We start from the raw sequence: 16,954 nt of genomic DNA, 5'->3' as shown, positions 1-16,954 counted from the left end.
TCTGCCTCCTCCATGCCAGCTAGATGGTGTACACTTTCTGGATGACCGGAATAGTAATCAAGAGGCAGATGTCCCTACAGGGGCTTAGGGAGATAGTGCTGTACTTACCTAAACTGTAAAGAGATGAGGGCCTGATGCGTTCCTAGCGGGAGCTGCTACACTTAAATCATAGGAAGTCCTCAATTAGAAGCCGCAGTGGACTCTCCCATTGGTGGGCTCACCTAGGATCTCTCAGACCCATCCAAATTTCTCTTCCTTTAATCCTTATTTTTCCAACTGCTACCTCTGTGCCCATTTTTGTTTTCTCTGCCTGCTAGACTACAAAACTTCAAATATTACTTCAGGGTGCCCCTCTCTCAGCCTAGAAAAACCTACCAATCCCCTTTCCTCCCCCCATTCACCTTTGGCATACTTGGCACACTCCCCCACCTCCATCAGGAATCTATTGTGTTTATATTTTTATCGTGGCAAAATACACATTATGTAAAATTATTTTGTATTACACTTTGTGTGTGTTCACGTGCACGCATGTGGGTGCATGTACGTGAAACTGGTTCTTATTCTACCGTGTGGGGCCCTGGGGTGGAGCTCAAGTGGTCAGTGGAGAACCTTTATCTGCTGAGCCATCTTGAAGATCTCAGGCATAGCATTCCATAGTGGTACAGCCACTGCCAGCATCCATAACCAGCGCTTTAAAAAATATTAAAAGTTAATTTGTTGCTGGTATTAAATAAATGAAATGTAACAAAAGGCCCTTTTCTAGGCTCTTGGAAGAGTTCAAAGCCAGTGGGTCTCTACTGCAGGGGCAACTGGCTGTTGTAGCAAGAGGCAGGGTTGACTGGCACAGTACCCACTTTCCCTCTCCCACAGCTCCCCTGCAGGGTCAAGGCTCTTCAGCCAGCCTACTGGTCTGAGCACTGCAGAGCAGTGGGAGGAGCTAGTGGGCTCCAGTGGGAACACATCTGGTTAGAGGGACAACAGGATCCAGCCGGTCTGAGGGCACAGCTGGGGAGGATCTGACAAGCTTGAGTGAGACCTGTAGGATGAGACTTGGAATGTCCACCTGAGAATGGGCTGTCTGTTGTCTGTTGTGGGTCTGTGTGGGGAGGAGGCTCTAGGATCTGGGATGTAGCTGAGAGATGGGCCTGGCAGACGGCCTGCCATGGACACACAGACAGCCGGGATGAACTGGTCCTGGAGGCCTGCTGTCACAACCTGCAGTGATTCCCTTCCACACGTGACTGTGACTGCCTTTCATATGTAGCCACAAGAATCCTAGATGGGCTTCACACATGCACAGTTGTGAAGATGCCTCCCCAGTGCAAACGGCACAAGATCAAAACCAGAGTGTGTTAGATTCCACCAAGTCTCTGTCCGTCTGTCTCCCCCCTGCCCCCCCCCCCCGTGTGTGTGTGTTTCTGTGTGTTCCACAGAAACAGGGCCAGACTCAGTATAGAAGTGCTCAGCTTCTACAGTTCTTCACACTTCTTTATAGGTGGCTGTCTCTCACCTCTGGAGAGCACTAACTTTTTCTTCTTCACCATAGTTAATCATTTCATGTGTGCTTTGTGTGGAATTGTTCAGTATTTTTTCTTGAGATGTGTTTCCACTCACCAGCATCTCCCTGACGCCCACTCAGGTTGCCGTGTGTGCTGAGGTGTATTCCTTTCTCTTGCAGAGTAGCATGCCCCAGTATGTGGGTGTACCATACATAGCTTAACATCTGCTCATCAAAGGATATTTGGGCTGAATAGTTTCTGAGACAGGAGAGAAAGAAAGGAACAAGTAGGGGACATAAGAAAGGAAAAGATCACACACATCACCACCCAAAAAAATCTGGAGTCTGCTTGAATCTCTCACTGAGAACCAAAAGTTCTATTGTATTTAACATTTGTTTAAGGCCCTTCTCTCCCTCTCCCTCTTCCTCTCCCTCATTTGGTATAGGAGTTGTTGTTTTCACAAGGTGCTCTCTCTGTGTGACCCTGGCTGTTCTGGAACTCTGGCCTCGAACTTCTAGAGATCTTTCTGCCTCTGCCTTCCAAGTACTGGGATAAAAGGCCTGTGCCAACATCGCCTGGCCCTCTTTCCCATTTGTAAACCTGTAAAAGATATCCTAAATCCCTATGTAACCCAAGTGGCCCATAGTTTTACTTTGCCAGATTTTAATCCTATCCAAAGCACCTTTACATTTGTCAAAAGATAAAAGGTGTGGCATGATGGTGCATGCCTTCAATCCCAGCACCAAGGACAGGGAAGCAGGTGGATTTCTGTGAGTTCAAAGCCAGCCTGATCTACACAGCAAGCTCCAGCCCAGCCAGGGCTAGCTGCACAGACCCTAGGGGTGGGAAGAGAGAAATTTCTTAGCAACTCTTTTGGTATAACTTGAGTGCCATCAAAATTATACATAATGCTAAGATATACAATTCTGGCTCTCCCTTCAGAAGCCCACACCCACCTTTGGGTAGGTTGTATTCTTTTCCTGAGTGTTTCTCAACTCCCTTGATGAAAGTCTTATGTTTGAATAAATATCTTTTGCTCATGCCTTTAATCTCAGCACTCAGGAGGCAGAGGCAGGCACTTTCTGTGAGTTTAAAGCCAGCCTGATGTATGTAGCTAGTTGAGGCAAGTCCATGCTACATAGTGAGATCCCATCTTTAAAAACAAAAAGTCTTTCAATACTTAGCAACTTGGGGCTGGGGGTGTGGCTCATTTAGTAAGGCAGTGATGTGGTTGGCACACAAGCACAAAGACCTGTTTGGATACCCAGCACTCGCTTAAAAGCCAGTTGTAGTAGCACACACTATAATCCCAGCTCTGGGAAGGCAGGCATAACAAAGACCATTGCAGCTTGCTGGCCAGCCAGTGTGACCAGTTGGAGAGTTTCAGGTTCAAGTAGAGATGCTGTCTCAAAAAAATAGGTGGAGGGATGGAGAAATAGCTCAGCAGTTAAGAACATTGACTGAGCCGGGCGGTGGTGGCGCATGCCTGTAATCCCAGCACTCTGGGAAGCAGAGGCAGGCGGATTTCTGAGTTCGAGGCCAGCCTGGTCTACAGAGTGAGCTCCAGGACAGCCAGGGCTATACAGAGAAACCCTGTCTCCAAAAAAAAAAAAAAAAAAAAAAAAAAAAAAGAACATTGACTGCGTTTTGCTGGAGGACTAAAGTTCAATTTCCAGCCCCCATGTAGTGGCTCAGAACCATCAGTAACTACAGCTCCAAGGGACCTGATGCCCTCTTCTGGCCTCCACAAGTACCAGGTGTGTACACAGTATACAGACATACATGTGGGCAAGATGCCTGATAGCAACATCTGTCCCCACATATATGTTCATACATGGATATGTAATAATTTTTACAATTCCTCTTTAACGATCTATCTATCTATCTGTCTGTCTGTCTATCTATCATCTGTCTGTCTATCTATCATCTATCTGTCTGTCTGTCTGTGGCTGCTTTTCTGTTTTTGATAAGCTTTAGCTCTGCTTGTGCTGGTTTGCCATGAAATTGTTTCTGCATTGAAGTCAAGGACCGAGTTTTACCTGTGCTGAAGTCTCTAAACACTAAAGGAATGCCTAAGAGTGCTGAGAGAGACACCGGGGAGCTGATCCAATGGCAGTTTCCAGGTTGGTTTTCCTGTCACAAACAAAGCTGTTATTAACATTCATATACATGCTGTTGGGTGAACAGACATCTTTGTATCTTTGGAATGAGTACCCCAGAATGTAACTGCTAGGTCATATGTTTGCGTGTATGTGAAACTTTATCAAAGCTGTCAAACTGTTCCTAGAGCAGCTGCACCATTTTACATCCCCACCATCAACACCGAGAGCTTCAATTTCTCTGCACCGTTGCCCAGATTGTCTGATGCTGTGGTTAGCAGGGCAGAGGCTCCACAAAGGCCTGTCCTGATTCCCAGACCCTGTGTTGTGGAGTCAAGGATACAGGTAGAATTTAGGTCTCATCCAGTTGACCCTGAATAACAGATTAGTCTGGGTTCCTGGGTGGGCCCAAAATAATCACCTGTTTCCATGAACTCAATGAGTAAGCGAGTCAGGAAGACATGCTGTAGACACTCGACCTTCCACTGTGGATAGACCGTGATCATGAACTCTGGGACTCTGACCTTCTAGATTGTGGAATGCTTGGTTCTGTCATAAGACTAATTTTATTATTGTTTGTTGCAGTAGCAACAGTAAATGATACAGGTTGGAACAGGATTGGTTTGGTTTTTTTGAAATAAGGTCTACTGTGTAGACCAGGCTGGCCTGAACTCAGAGAGATCGGCCTAACTCCAGGTTTTGGGATTAAAGGTATGCCACTGCATCTGACATCAGTAAATGTTTTGTGTCCCTCCTGATAGATATGCGAAGGCGTCTCCTGATTTGATGTGCTGCCTCCAGCAGGCAGTGACTCTGAGCACTGAGCTTTCCGCCACACAGGGAAGACTCTATGAGTCTTGGCCAAGTTCTAATTGAATACATTGGGGTTTTTATATATATATAAATTTGTCAAATAAATTTGTCAATAAATATGTCAAATTACGTACATTTTTTACATATTCTAGATAAAAATCATCTGCAGGCTATGCAATTTAATGTTTTCCCATAGCTACATACATACATAGATGCTTCTATGCACAAACATCAGTACAGAAGACTTCTATGTCCCCAAAAAGTGTGCATCAACGGACACAAGCTGGAATCTTCCAATCTGACTCAGTTCTCATACTGTCTACCTGGCCATAACATTGGATCATACAGATCGAGGGCTTGGTCCCTATCATTATCCCCTCTTCAGATATCAATCACAAGCTCCAGGTATTTCACCTGTGCTGCTGAATGAATGACTATAACCCGGGTTTCTAGAACTTTCTGCTCAGGTTCAGTTAATTTGTTTGGGCAGCTTACAGAGTTGAGGGAAATTCCTAGGGACTTTACAGGCATTAGCCGAATATGCAGATGAAGGTCTTATAGAGCAATATGTGTGGGAAGGGGCCTTTCTAGAACAACAGCCCAGGAACCGTCACAGGTTTTACCTGTCCAGAACCTCCTGAAACTGGCAACAGTGCCTGAATGAGGTTTGCTGAAGATTCATTGGTGGTCATTGTAGTTTTTAGCCCTTCCATGTCCTGGAAGTTTGGTGGCCATCAGCCATCCTTCAGCCACCTAGATACAGCAGCCACAAAGTTATCTCATTAGCACACAAGACACTATCACTCCAACAGGTTCCAAGGATTTCTAGAGTATGCATGCCTAGAAATCTATAAGAAGTCCAGTTATGTACTCCACAACATCACAGTAGTTAGTAATTCATCACTTTTACATAGTCTCGCTGTCCCTGAGCAGAAGCTTTTAATGTTGATGAGATCCAGTGTTTCAAGATTTCCATTTATGAATCAGGCTTCTGGTGTTAGGTCTAAAAAAAAAAATCTTATCCTTATCCTAGATCTCAAAGACTTTCTCCTACGTTTTTCTTGAAGTTTTGTTGTTATATTTTACATTTAAGTCCAAAAATCTTGAGTGTATTTTTATCTAAAATGTGAGGATTTTTATTTGCAAGCCTTTTGTTGTTTTCACGATGTCTCCTGATTCAGCACTGTTCACTGAGAAGACAGTCTTCCCTCCGCTAAGTCCCTTTGTTCCTTTCCAGAGTGAATCAAGGTGGCTGGTAAGATGGTCCAGGTGCTTGCCATCAAACCTGATGGCTTGAGTTTGATTCCCAAAACTTATATGGTAGAACAAGAGACTCACTCTTGACAAGTTACCCTCTGACCTCTACACGTGCATGCATGTGTGCTTATACATCCATACAAATACATGTAATCAATAAAAAGTCGGAAGGTGAGGTTTTGTAATAAGACCAGATCAGAGTCCAGAGGGACTCCCTCTGAGATTTCCAGGATCTTGTGTTCCAGAACAAAGAATTGGACCAAGGCCATAAGGATAGTGATAGAAACCAGACAGCTTAAGGAAAGGGCTGGTGTGGTAGTACAGACCTTTAATCCCAGCACTCAGCAGGCAGAGGAAAGCGCAAGTGGATTGCTTGTGGATTTGAAACCAGCATGGTCTACATTACTGAGTTCCAAAACAGCCAAAGCTACATAGCAAAACCAAAAATAAAAGAAAAGAAAAGAAAAGAAAAGAAAAGAAAAGAAAAGAAAAGAAAAGAAAAAAAGAAAAAAAGAAAAGAAAAGAAAAAAAAAAGTCCAAGGCCCAAAGCCCCACCCGCCCCTACCCCAGAGCCGTGACTGGTTCAGGTAATGTCATTTACCCTCTCCCACCTTTCTTTGTTATATCGTGATTTTCTAGAACACACTGTCTCTTGCTTGTAGCCCCTGTGGGGAATAAGGGTTTTCAGTCTTTCTGGTGACTGGCATTTATATTAGAATTGATGCCTTTCTTTCTCCATGACCAATTTAACCCTATTGCCATAGAATGCTGGTGAGTGCCCGTGATTCCGCTACTGGAGAAGCGGAAGCAGGAGGATCACTTGGCCACCTGACTGCAAGAGAACACCCTGGGACACAGTGAAATGCTCACCCAGAGGGAGAAGAAACATTAGGCAAATTTTCTGTTTCTGTTGAGTTCCATTCATCTGAGTATCTACCCTTCCACCAATACTACTGTTTTAATTCTATACTTTGTAGGTCCAACATATTGAAGCCTTTTCTTGTGTCTCTTTCACTTATTGTATGATCTTCACTCATAAATTATAGAGTTTAGAACAAATATGTATATCTACAAAAGGTCCTACTGAGGGTTTCCTGTTCAAGGCCGACTCTCACCACACAACTCAGCGTGCTCTCAAACTCATAATTCCCCTCTTCAACCTCTTCAGTCCGTGTTACTCTGCCCAGTACCTTGTTGAGATTCTAATATAAAAATTAAATTAAACCTATAAATCAGTTTGAAAGATTTGACCTGTGCTGTGTTGAGTCTTCCGAGCCATAAGCATGGTATGTTTCCAAGCATTCCAATCAATGATTGGTTTCATTATTGCCTAAGGGCTTCTCTTGCTGTGATAAAATACCATGACCAAAGGCAACTTGGGGAAGAAGGAATTAATTTCATCTGACAGTTTATAGTCCATCACTGAGGGAAGTCATGACAGGAACTCAAAACAAAAAAAAAAAAAAACCCTGTAGGCAGGAGCTGATGCAGAAGCCATGGTAGAATACTGCCCGCTGCATTGCTCACCATGGCTTGCTTGGTCCGCCACCTTTTTACACCATCGAGGACCACCTGCCAGGGTGACCCACCCACGGTCAACTGGAACTTCCCACACGACTCACTAAGAAGAGTCTCTCCAGGCCAATCTTAGGGAAACATTTTCTCAATTAAAGTTCCTTCTTCTCAGACAACTGTAACTCGCATCAAGTTGGGAAACTCAACTATGATAATTATAATTTTATAATTTCATATGTTCTGCATGTGTTTTGAGTGTATATATGTGTTTATGTATGTATGCATGCATGCATGCATTCTAGAGTTCTCTAGAGAAACAGAACTGATGGAGTGAATCTATACGTATTAAAGAGGATTTATTAGACAGGCTTACAGGCTGTGGTCTGGCCAGTCCAACAACTGCTGTCTCCTGATGGAAAGGCCAAGAACCTAATAGTTGCTCAGTTCATGGGGCTGGACATCTCAGGTGATCTTCAGTATATGCTGGGATCCCAAAGAAGTAGGTTCTAAAACCAATGAAAAAGTGCCTCAGTAGCAGGATTTATTTTTAAGTGAATGGCTTAAGGGGGAAAATTGGGTACAGAAATATAGACTAGAAAATAAATACAAATGTAAGCTGTTTTACTAATTCATTTATAACCACAATCTTGTACAGAGGGCCCTGTACAAAACACAACAGATTCAAACGAGGCTGAAGCTTCAGTTTCTGGTATTTGGAATTTAGGACGTAGGCCTTGTTTTTGGACTGGTCACTGGGTATTTTTAACCAGATTTGAACAGCAGAATGGCCACCTGCCCCAGGTAGAAGTAGATGAAGTGTTTGGTTTTGTGTGTTGCATAACTACCAAAGTTGCACCGCACAAAGCAGGGCCAATCGCGGTTGTACTTTTTGTCAAACTCCTTGCTAAGGACCACAATATGCTTTTCCGTGTGGTGCTTCTCCAGCACCTGAGCAGCCCACTCCACCGAGCCCTGTTGATGTCTTCTGACAAGTCTGCATTTTTGATCACCACCTTCCGGTTGGTTGCACATGGTTACCATGGCGCAGGGGTCAGCGGGCTGCTGGGAGCTCCTGGGGAAGGTGCTGGCACTGCTCAAGCAGCAGAGAACTGCTGCTAGCCAAGCAGTGGTGCGTCTCTTCTGTCTTTTTATATAGGCTGCCACGAGAAGGTGTGGTCAGGTCTACAGTGACCTCCTGACCTCAAATGATCCAATCAAGAAAAATCCCCCTTGACTGTGCCCCGAGCTTGGGGGTTCTAGTTGATTCTAGTTGGCCACCAAGTTTTGGTGTTTTCTGTTAGTTATAGAAATTAAACAAACTTTTATGTGTTGGTTTTAGATCCTGTGGCCTTACTAAACTCCCTGGTTTTAGGATCTGTTGCAGTAGCTAGAACTTCAAGTACTGTGTTGGCAAGGACTGCGGCTGCACATTTACTTCACTTCTCCACAGCTGAGTGGAAATTACCCAGTCTGTTAGTACTAGGTATAGTTTTTGGTAGATCCCTTAAGGGTTGAAGAAACTTTTCTCCCTGTTTGCTGAGCCCAAAAGGTTACACAGTGAAAGCTTGGTCCCAGGACAGCAGTGGAATATATTTGAAGTAACAGGATGGGGAAGTCCAGACAGTGGATTAGTTCACTGGTGGAGTCCTAAGCTGATGAGCTATTGGAGGTATGAGAAGCAGAAGGTAAGACTAACTACAAGGAGAGGGCCTACTAAAAAGATTTATTTTTATTATGTGTAAGTGGTAGCAATGTACATATGAAATCCAGGTGCCCTTGAGGCCAGCAGAGGGCATCAGATCCCTCGGAGCTGGAGTCATAGGCAGTTGTAAGCTGCCTTGTAGGTGCTGGGAACCCCGCTCTGCAGGAGCAGCCCACAGTCTTGACCACTGAGGCGGCTCTGCAGCCTGAGCCGAGTCCTTGGGGACATGCAGCTGAAGGCTCTATCTTAGGTTTTTTTCATAACTCTTCTCTCTCCTTTTCTCTGTCTTCCTCTTCTCCCTTCCTCTCTCTAGTGGCCCTGTTGAATACAACTTACCATGGTATCACCTCACTGTGACCCGGAAACAGAAGCCAAATGACCAGAAATTGAAGCCTGGGTCAGAATAGATCCTTCCTACTTTAGGTGGATATTCTTGGATAGTTTGTCATATCACAGATGGAAACCTCTCATAAACACAGGCGTGTGTGCACACACACATACACACACCTTCTTGGAAGATTTGTCTTTTTAAGATTTATTTTTTACTTTATTGTATAAGTGTTTCCTTGTAGTGCATACCTGGAGTCTGTGAGGGCCAGAAGAGGGCGTTAGATCTCCTGGATCTGGAGTAGAATCAGTGTAAGACCCCTGACATGGGTTCTGGGAACTGAACCCAGGTCCTCTGCAAGAGCAATAAGCTTTCTATAGCTGTCTTGTGGTTGCTCTTGGCATGGGTTACTATGGGTAGACATCTGTGACTTATTATACTGTTGGTGTCCACATCTCATCGTATTTACTAAGTGTCTGAACCTTAATTTCATTAGTGTTCCTTTTTCCTCTCAGATTTAAGAATGGGATTGTTGAAGGATTCCTTCTACACTAAGGAACCACATCAGCCGGTATTGCAATTCTTGGGTTAGCCATTGGATGTGACTAAAGAAATCTAAGAAGTTAATAGTCTGCTTTGCCTACCTTACTTTCATTCTTTATGTTAAAGTTTTTTTTTCTCTTAATATGTGTGCACGTGAGCGTCTACCTATGCAGGCACTCACAGAGGCCAGATGGTGCATCAAATCCTCTGGAGCTGGAGTTATCGGCACTTGGGAGCCACCTGACAAGGGTGCTGGGAATTGGACTTGGGTCCCTTGAGAGAGCAGCAAGTGCTTTTTCCTGCGAAGCCGGCTCCTCAGTCTCATGTCCTCCCTATTGCTTCCCTTTCCCTGTAACTTTGTTTAGGACATTTGACCCTTGAGGTTAGGTTGCAAGGAACCAATTCTCCCTTTTCTTCTTCATCTGGAGTTGTATTTTCTCCACACTCCTGAAGAGCTTTTGCTGGATATCGAGTTTTTGGGTAAAAGGGTTTGGTTTGGTTTTATTTGTTTATTTGTTTGTTTGTTTGTTTTCTTTCCAGCACTTAAAAAAACTTCTGCTTCTGACTGTCTGACTGTCATGTGGACTGTGTTCCTCTGTGGGTGATTACCAGCTTCTCTTGAGATGCTACAACTTCTTCCCTTTGCCTTGAGTTTTTAGAACTTAAATAATGTGATGTGAATTGATTGGGGTTTATATTATTTGGCATTTGACCCACTTCTTAATACTGAGCGTTTGGTCCCTCTATGACAGTTAGGGTGCCTTCAAACATGTTTGGGGTAATTTTTGATCCCTAACTCTTTCCCCATCATGAACTCCAGTGAAGAGATTGTAAGATCTGCCTCTTCCCCTACACACACACACACACACACACACACGTTCCTGAGGCCTTGTGCACTTCTTTTTCCAGTCTGTTCTTGGCTGTTGATGAGTACATCCCATTGACCTGCCTCAGGGCTGCCACCTCCGTCCTCACCAGGGGACTCCTGAGTCTAAAACCAGGCTTTAGATCCAGGGGCTGCATTTCTCAGTTTTATATTTTTCACTTGAGTTCTTTTCATAAAAATAAATAAACTTAGGGACTGGAGAGATGGCTTAGCAGTTAAGAAGATACACTGCTCTTCGAGAGAACCCACATTTTGCTGGCGGCACAGCTGGCTTACAGTCACCTGTAACTTCAGCTCCAGGGAATCTAGATTCCTAGTGCACCTGCATACACATGCAAATACCACACACACACACACACACACACACACACACACACACACACACACATGATAAAATAACAAAATGCTAAGTCTTTAAAAAATAAACTTACAAAAGCCAGGTATGGTGTCTTAATACCTTTAATGTCAACACTTGGAAGTCAGAGGCAGGCAGACCTCTGTGAGTTGCAGACAGAGCATCTTGGTCTACATAGCGAATTCCCGGACAGCCAGGACGGCATAGGAAGACCCTATCTCAAAAACAAAACAACCAACCATTCAATAAATAAACGTGTTTTGTTGAGATTTCCTATTTCTACATTTAGTCAAAATAATGCCTAACATTTTTGTCTGAGCATTTTAAGGATAGCTGCTTTCCAGTCTCTGTGAGACAGTTGTGGTGTTGGCTCCTCGCGGCGTGGACCTCAGTTGATCGCTTCTCTGAAATTCTGGCTTTCTCCTGGTATTGTGAGTGATCGTTGATTAAATCATGGAAACTGGTGGTGACCCTACGGGACTCTTCACTCCTCTTTAGGCGGCTTTAAGAGGTAGTTGTCCTTTGTAGGGACGACCCAAGCAAGCATCTGGACTACTTTGTGGGGTACGGTTTCATCATCGTGGCAGCTTCAGAGGCCCTGAATTACTGCTGTGGCCTGCTGCTCACTGCAGTAGGTGGTCCTTCACCGGGCCTGGGCTCATGTAGCCCTCTGTGGAGAGACAGGTTGTGCTGAGTCTCCCTTCCCTTCAATGCCCTTGAGAACACAGAGCCCCAGCTCTGGTCAGCTCTATTCCCCAGTCCTTTGACAAGATGTAGATTTTCCTGTGCTTTGTTTATTTTCTGTTACTCCTGCAGAAAATTTGCATTTCTGGGCTCTCTGTGCCTAACCAGAGCCTGTGGGAGCTAAGACAGCAGCCCCGGAGCCTTGCCACAGCGGAGGACTCAAGAACAAGGCCCAGCCAGTCTGCTGCGCTCCTCTCAGCTCTCTGGGTTCCTGTGTGTCGAATGGTACCAGGGGGGAAGAGCCGGAGAAAGTGTCTGCACTGGCTTGTCCTCACGCTGCAAGCCCCATTCTGCTGTCTCATCCTAGTACTATTTTATTCCCCAAAGAAGATAATTATGGGTGAAGTCCACACAGAAAGCTGCTGGGCTTTAGGCTCCTTGTCATTGTGAAGGCTGGTAAGAGGACAGGCTGGGTGTACAAGCAGAAGTTATGGGCCAGAAAACCCGATTCCAGGAGCATACTGTGTGTCACATGGGAAGAGGGAACCCCATTCCCAGAGTTCCTGTCTGGTAGGCCACAGAGTGCCAGGGCCTTAGGTAAAGTCCAGATGCTGGGGTCAGGGAGAGAAGGTTAGCAGAGAGGAAGGCAAGGTAGTCTGGGAGAGGAGGAAGGGTCAACTTGGGCCTCTGAGCTCTGGCCTCTGACACTTCCCTCTGGAAGTTCTCAGGCCCCACCCAGACCTCGGTGGATCAGAACAAGGCCCTAGCAAGAAGGGAAGGCTGGGCTGGGCACAGGGCCAGGGAGGATGTGTAGGGAGCAGGGTCCCTGGGTAGAACAGGAGGGAAGCTCTCAGAGGAGCAGGAGGTGGCCGCGCTCAGCCGTTCCTATCCTAGGATAAAAATACCAGCTTGCAAACTCAGCTGCTAATCTTGTTGCTAGGTAGAGTTCAGCTCCTGGATTGCTTTTCTGTGCTAAGTTTGGCTGAACAGCTTTTCCTGGGAGTCAGACTCCGCCTGCTAGCTGCGGACCCTGGAGGAGGCGCAAGAAGGCAGGCATTCGGCTGTTAGTTTATGGGGTATAGCTTGATTATTACCAACTTTCCCACCCCAATGACAGTCAGACAAACAGACAGACAGACGGGCATGAAAAACAAAGGCACAGATCCCACTGAGTTACAGGCCTGTGGGAAAGAACCAGTCTGGGGCCAGCAAGGCTGCCTTCAACCATCTGGAAAGCTGTGGAAAAGGCCACGCCTTAGATGATTTATGAAGACACACAGCACATAGGGTGCTGGACAGAGTGGGTCACGGGCACTATGACACTGTGATGATGACCTTGAACTGTGTGGACCTAAGTAGTGGGATGGGTATCATGGAGCTCTGGGCACCAGGGAAAAGGCTTTAGAAAAAGTGACCCTGTCCCCCCCCCCAAACTTCCATCTGCGGGGTCTGACCCTAGAATGACCTTGGTCCAGGCCTGAACAGAGGATGCATGGCCCCTGTACTGAGCATATGGACAAGGGGACAAGAAGGATGGATTGGGAGCTGTGTGAGGGACCCAGGAAGGGCTACACCAGGGTTGGGTGCTTACAGGGGTATCTTAAGGACTACTTAAAACAAAGACCCAGCACAGGGCTCCGAATGGCCATGTGAAGGCCCCAGGACCAGCCTGGCCTCTTGGGGTTTCAGAGCTCATCAGAAGGGGGACAGTGCCGCCCAGAGCCACCAGCCCTATTTGGGGGTCTTCATGGTCTCAGACTTTAGGGACTGCTCTCACTTCTGTTGTCTGGGGCAAGAATCCAGAAAGAGCTCAGGATTCTGGAAAGGGCCTGGGCTTCCCAGGTTGTACCCATCTATATAACAGTGTCATCATCAGCCAGACATTAGTCAACCCCTAGGGACCGAAATGCAGACCCCCCTCCTCACATTGGTCTGCTGCAGTCAATAGCTTCTGTGCAGGTGGGCCACCAGGGTGCTCTCAGGAGGACAGTAAACTCCTTCCCATGCCTCTATCCTCCAAGGACAGAAATATGGTGGTCCTTGGTGTCAGAAAGTTATGCTGTGCTCTACAGAGAGAGAACTTGAAACCCACAACATACTTTCAACTTCTTCAAAGACACCTCACTGAGCCAGCCAGTCTACATGTTCAAATCCCAGTGGTAACCTAAGGTGGGTCTGTCAGTAAACGAGCTAACTGAATATGACAGCCAGAGCAGAAGTTACCCTATTCCTCACCAGCGCTTTCTGTCCCAGGGAAGTAAGACTCTCCTGAGGAGAGAGAAGAGAAGACCAGAGCCTTGCCTTGCCTGTGGCCAGGGCTCTGCAGGCTGTCAGTGTCCCTCCTCTTTCCTCAAATCATTCACTCCCAAGAAGAGACAAAAGTGCTTAAGGTGTTGCTATGATTTTTTCCTCATGTGAATTAATTTGCCAGGGTTAAAGAGGTCGTGACAGCACTAGAGTCTGAGGCAGGAGTGAGAAAACATGGGAAAGAAATGTTTTTATTCTCTGAAGAGTGGTGTGGAAGGGTAGGGGGCGTTTGCTTAATCTAAAACAGTCTCTTGCGCGGTAGGGTTCTGGCCATAGCCGGCAGGGCTCTGTGCAGTGTGTTTTCTCTCCTAGAAGCAAGAGGCAGAGTGTCAGTGTGTCCTCCCTCGTCTGGGCCACCAGCTGCTCTTTTTGTTTGTTCCTTTAATAATAGCTTTATTGAGGTATAATTCACATAGCATAAAATTCCTTGTTTAAAGCATACAATCCGGTGCTTTGGGATAGTCACAGCATTCTGCAGCCCTTACCATGTCCTAAATTTAGACTGTTTTTTTTTTTTTTACCCCAGAAAGAATCCTGTATCCACTGGCAGCCAGCTCCCCATCCCCACAAAACCTCATCAGTCAGTCAACTTGATACCGTCTTTTTGATTTTACCTACTTAATAGAATAAAGTTGGACTTCTACCACACACTGCAAAGCGAAATTAACCCAAAATATAACACAATCTAAATATAAGAGCTGACCCCATAGAACTCTGAAGAAAACACAAGTATTTTCATGTCTTTGGGTTTGACTGTGGCTTCTTTGGTATGGCATGGATCAAGTGATCTTTATTGAAATCGAGACTTTTAGTACATCAAAAGTCATTATCAAGAAGATAAAGGATAACCTACACTGTAGAATGAAGTAAAATGCTTGTGATCATGTATCCTATGCATGTTCAAGACCAAGAATGCAGACAGATGCTGGGCATGGTGGCACACACCTCTGACCCCAGTGCTTAGAAGGCAGAGGTAAGTGATTTCAGAGTTCGAGGCCAGCCTGGTCTACAGAGAAAGTTCTAAGACAGCCAGGGCTACGTAATGAGAGACCCCCATCTCAAAAAAGATTGTAGAAAGAACCTGTCCTACTCAACACAGAAAAAACTAATGAAAAATGTGTGCAAAGCACACACTCAAATGTCTAAGCTCTCAGGAGGAAGCTGAAGGAATCGGGGAGGCTGTAAGAGGTGAAGGGCTCGGTTATGGCTCGGAGAGATGGGAAATGGCGCAGCTGCTAATGGAAACAACCTGCCACTTCCTCATTCAAACCTTGGAGTTGTCATATGAGCAGATGGGTACGTGCCGTCAGTGAAGCAGTATTCATAATCACCCAAAGGAGAGAACCCCAGTGTTTGATAATGTTTGGAGGGTTACAAAGAATGTGGTATGTCTGTGTAATGACTCATTCTGCCATAAAGAAGTTTGGGGGGCTGAGGATATGTCTATTTGTAATGCTTGCCTAGCATACCCAAGTCTTGAGTTTGAACCCCAGAACCAAATTAAAGCAGATATCATGGCATATGAATGTAGCCTGAGCACCTGAGGGTGGGAGCAGGGAGGATCAGAAGCGTCAGCTCATTCTCGGCTGGCTACATAGAGAATTTAAAGCCAGTCTCCTGTGGAGATGCTGGGAGGAAGAGGAGGAGGACGAGGCTGTGCAGATTACGGTCTGGCACGGGCTCTGGCATGGGTGGACCTTGTGGACATGCTCAGAGGGGCAAGTCAAAGGGAGAGTAAGGTAGGATTTTGCTGCTTGAATATTTCAATATTCAGGCAAGTCACAGAGACAAATAAGGTAGGTTATAATGACACATGGCTAAAGAGTTATATATGGGACAAGGAATGGTTTTGGAAATATATGAGTGATGGTTGCATATCTGGTGGAAGACCTTCATGTTACTTTTCTTCATTGTCACTTTGGTTAAAATTCTAATTTTGCTGTACACACACTTTATCACCAGTTTTAAAAGGTTAAAAATATATGGGCATGTGTACATCTCCGAACCCAAGAACTCAGGAGTCTGAGGAAGAAGGATCGCAGAGAGCCAGCCTGAGCTACACCGCGAAGCACTGTCTCAGAGGAAACAAAATGCAAACAAACTAACTATGCATGCTGGTTCCAGGAGTGGGTGCCCTGAGAAGTTAATCATTCCTTTCTGCCTGCCATCTTACCTTCTACAGCGGGACTACATGCAGTACTTAGCCTGTGAGATTGTTGTCAAAATCAAATGACATAATTCATGTGGCCACTTAGCACAAAGTACGACCAGTAATGAGTGTTTAATAAGGGGAGCCATTGTTGTGTGATCATTTTGCTTTGTATAGAGACACGCTGTTTGATACCATCTATAAAAACACATTTCCTGGGGCTGGGCGGGGGGCTCGGGGGAGGGCTCGGTGTTTAAAAACACCTAGTACTCTTGCAGAGGATCTTGGCTTGGGTCTCAACACTCACGTGGTAGCTCACAACCATGTTCCAGGGAATTGGTGTCTTCTTCTGCCTTCCACCACCACGAGGCATGTGCAGTGCACATACATGCAGGCAGAACACTCATACAAGTAACAGGTATTTTTAAAGTACATTTCCTGCCACACAATCCTAGAATTCAGGAGGCAAAAGCAGGTGGATTTCTATGAGTTTGAGGCCAGCCTGATCTATATCTATATATCTATATCTATATCTATATCTATATCTATATCTATATCTATCTATCTATCTATCTATCTATATCTATATCTATATCTATATCTATATCTATATATATCTATATCTATATATATATATATATAGAGAGAGAGAGAGAGAGAGTTCCAGGCCAGCTGGTTAAATGGTGAGACTCTGTTTCTGTCTGTCTGTCTGTCTGTCTGTCTGTCTCTCTCTCTCTCTCTCTCTCTCTCTCTCTCTCTCTCTCTCTCTCACACACACACACACACACACACACACATACACAAGTACGTTTCCTCG

The 16,954-nt window shown here is 45.4% G+C and overlaps 1 pseudogene; it reads right to left on the bottom strand.

Annotated features, from left to right (window-relative positions):
* Positions 1–7,945: 7,945 nt before the first annotated feature.
* LOC127696781 (dynein light chain 1, cytoplasmic-like) lies at positions 7,946–8,211 on the bottom strand (annotated as a pseudogene).
* Between the last annotated feature and the right edge of the window lie 8,743 nt (positions 8,212–16,954).

The sequence above is a fragment of the Apodemus sylvaticus genome, chromosome 11, assembly GCF_947179515.1.
Source record: "Apodemus sylvaticus chromosome 11, mApoSyl1.1, whole genome shotgun sequence".
NCBI lineage: Eukaryota > Metazoa > Chordata > Mammalia > Rodentia > Muridae > Apodemus > Apodemus sylvaticus.
Note: the sequence above shows the minus strand (reverse complement) of the source record. Positions and strands in the feature narration are given on the sequence as shown.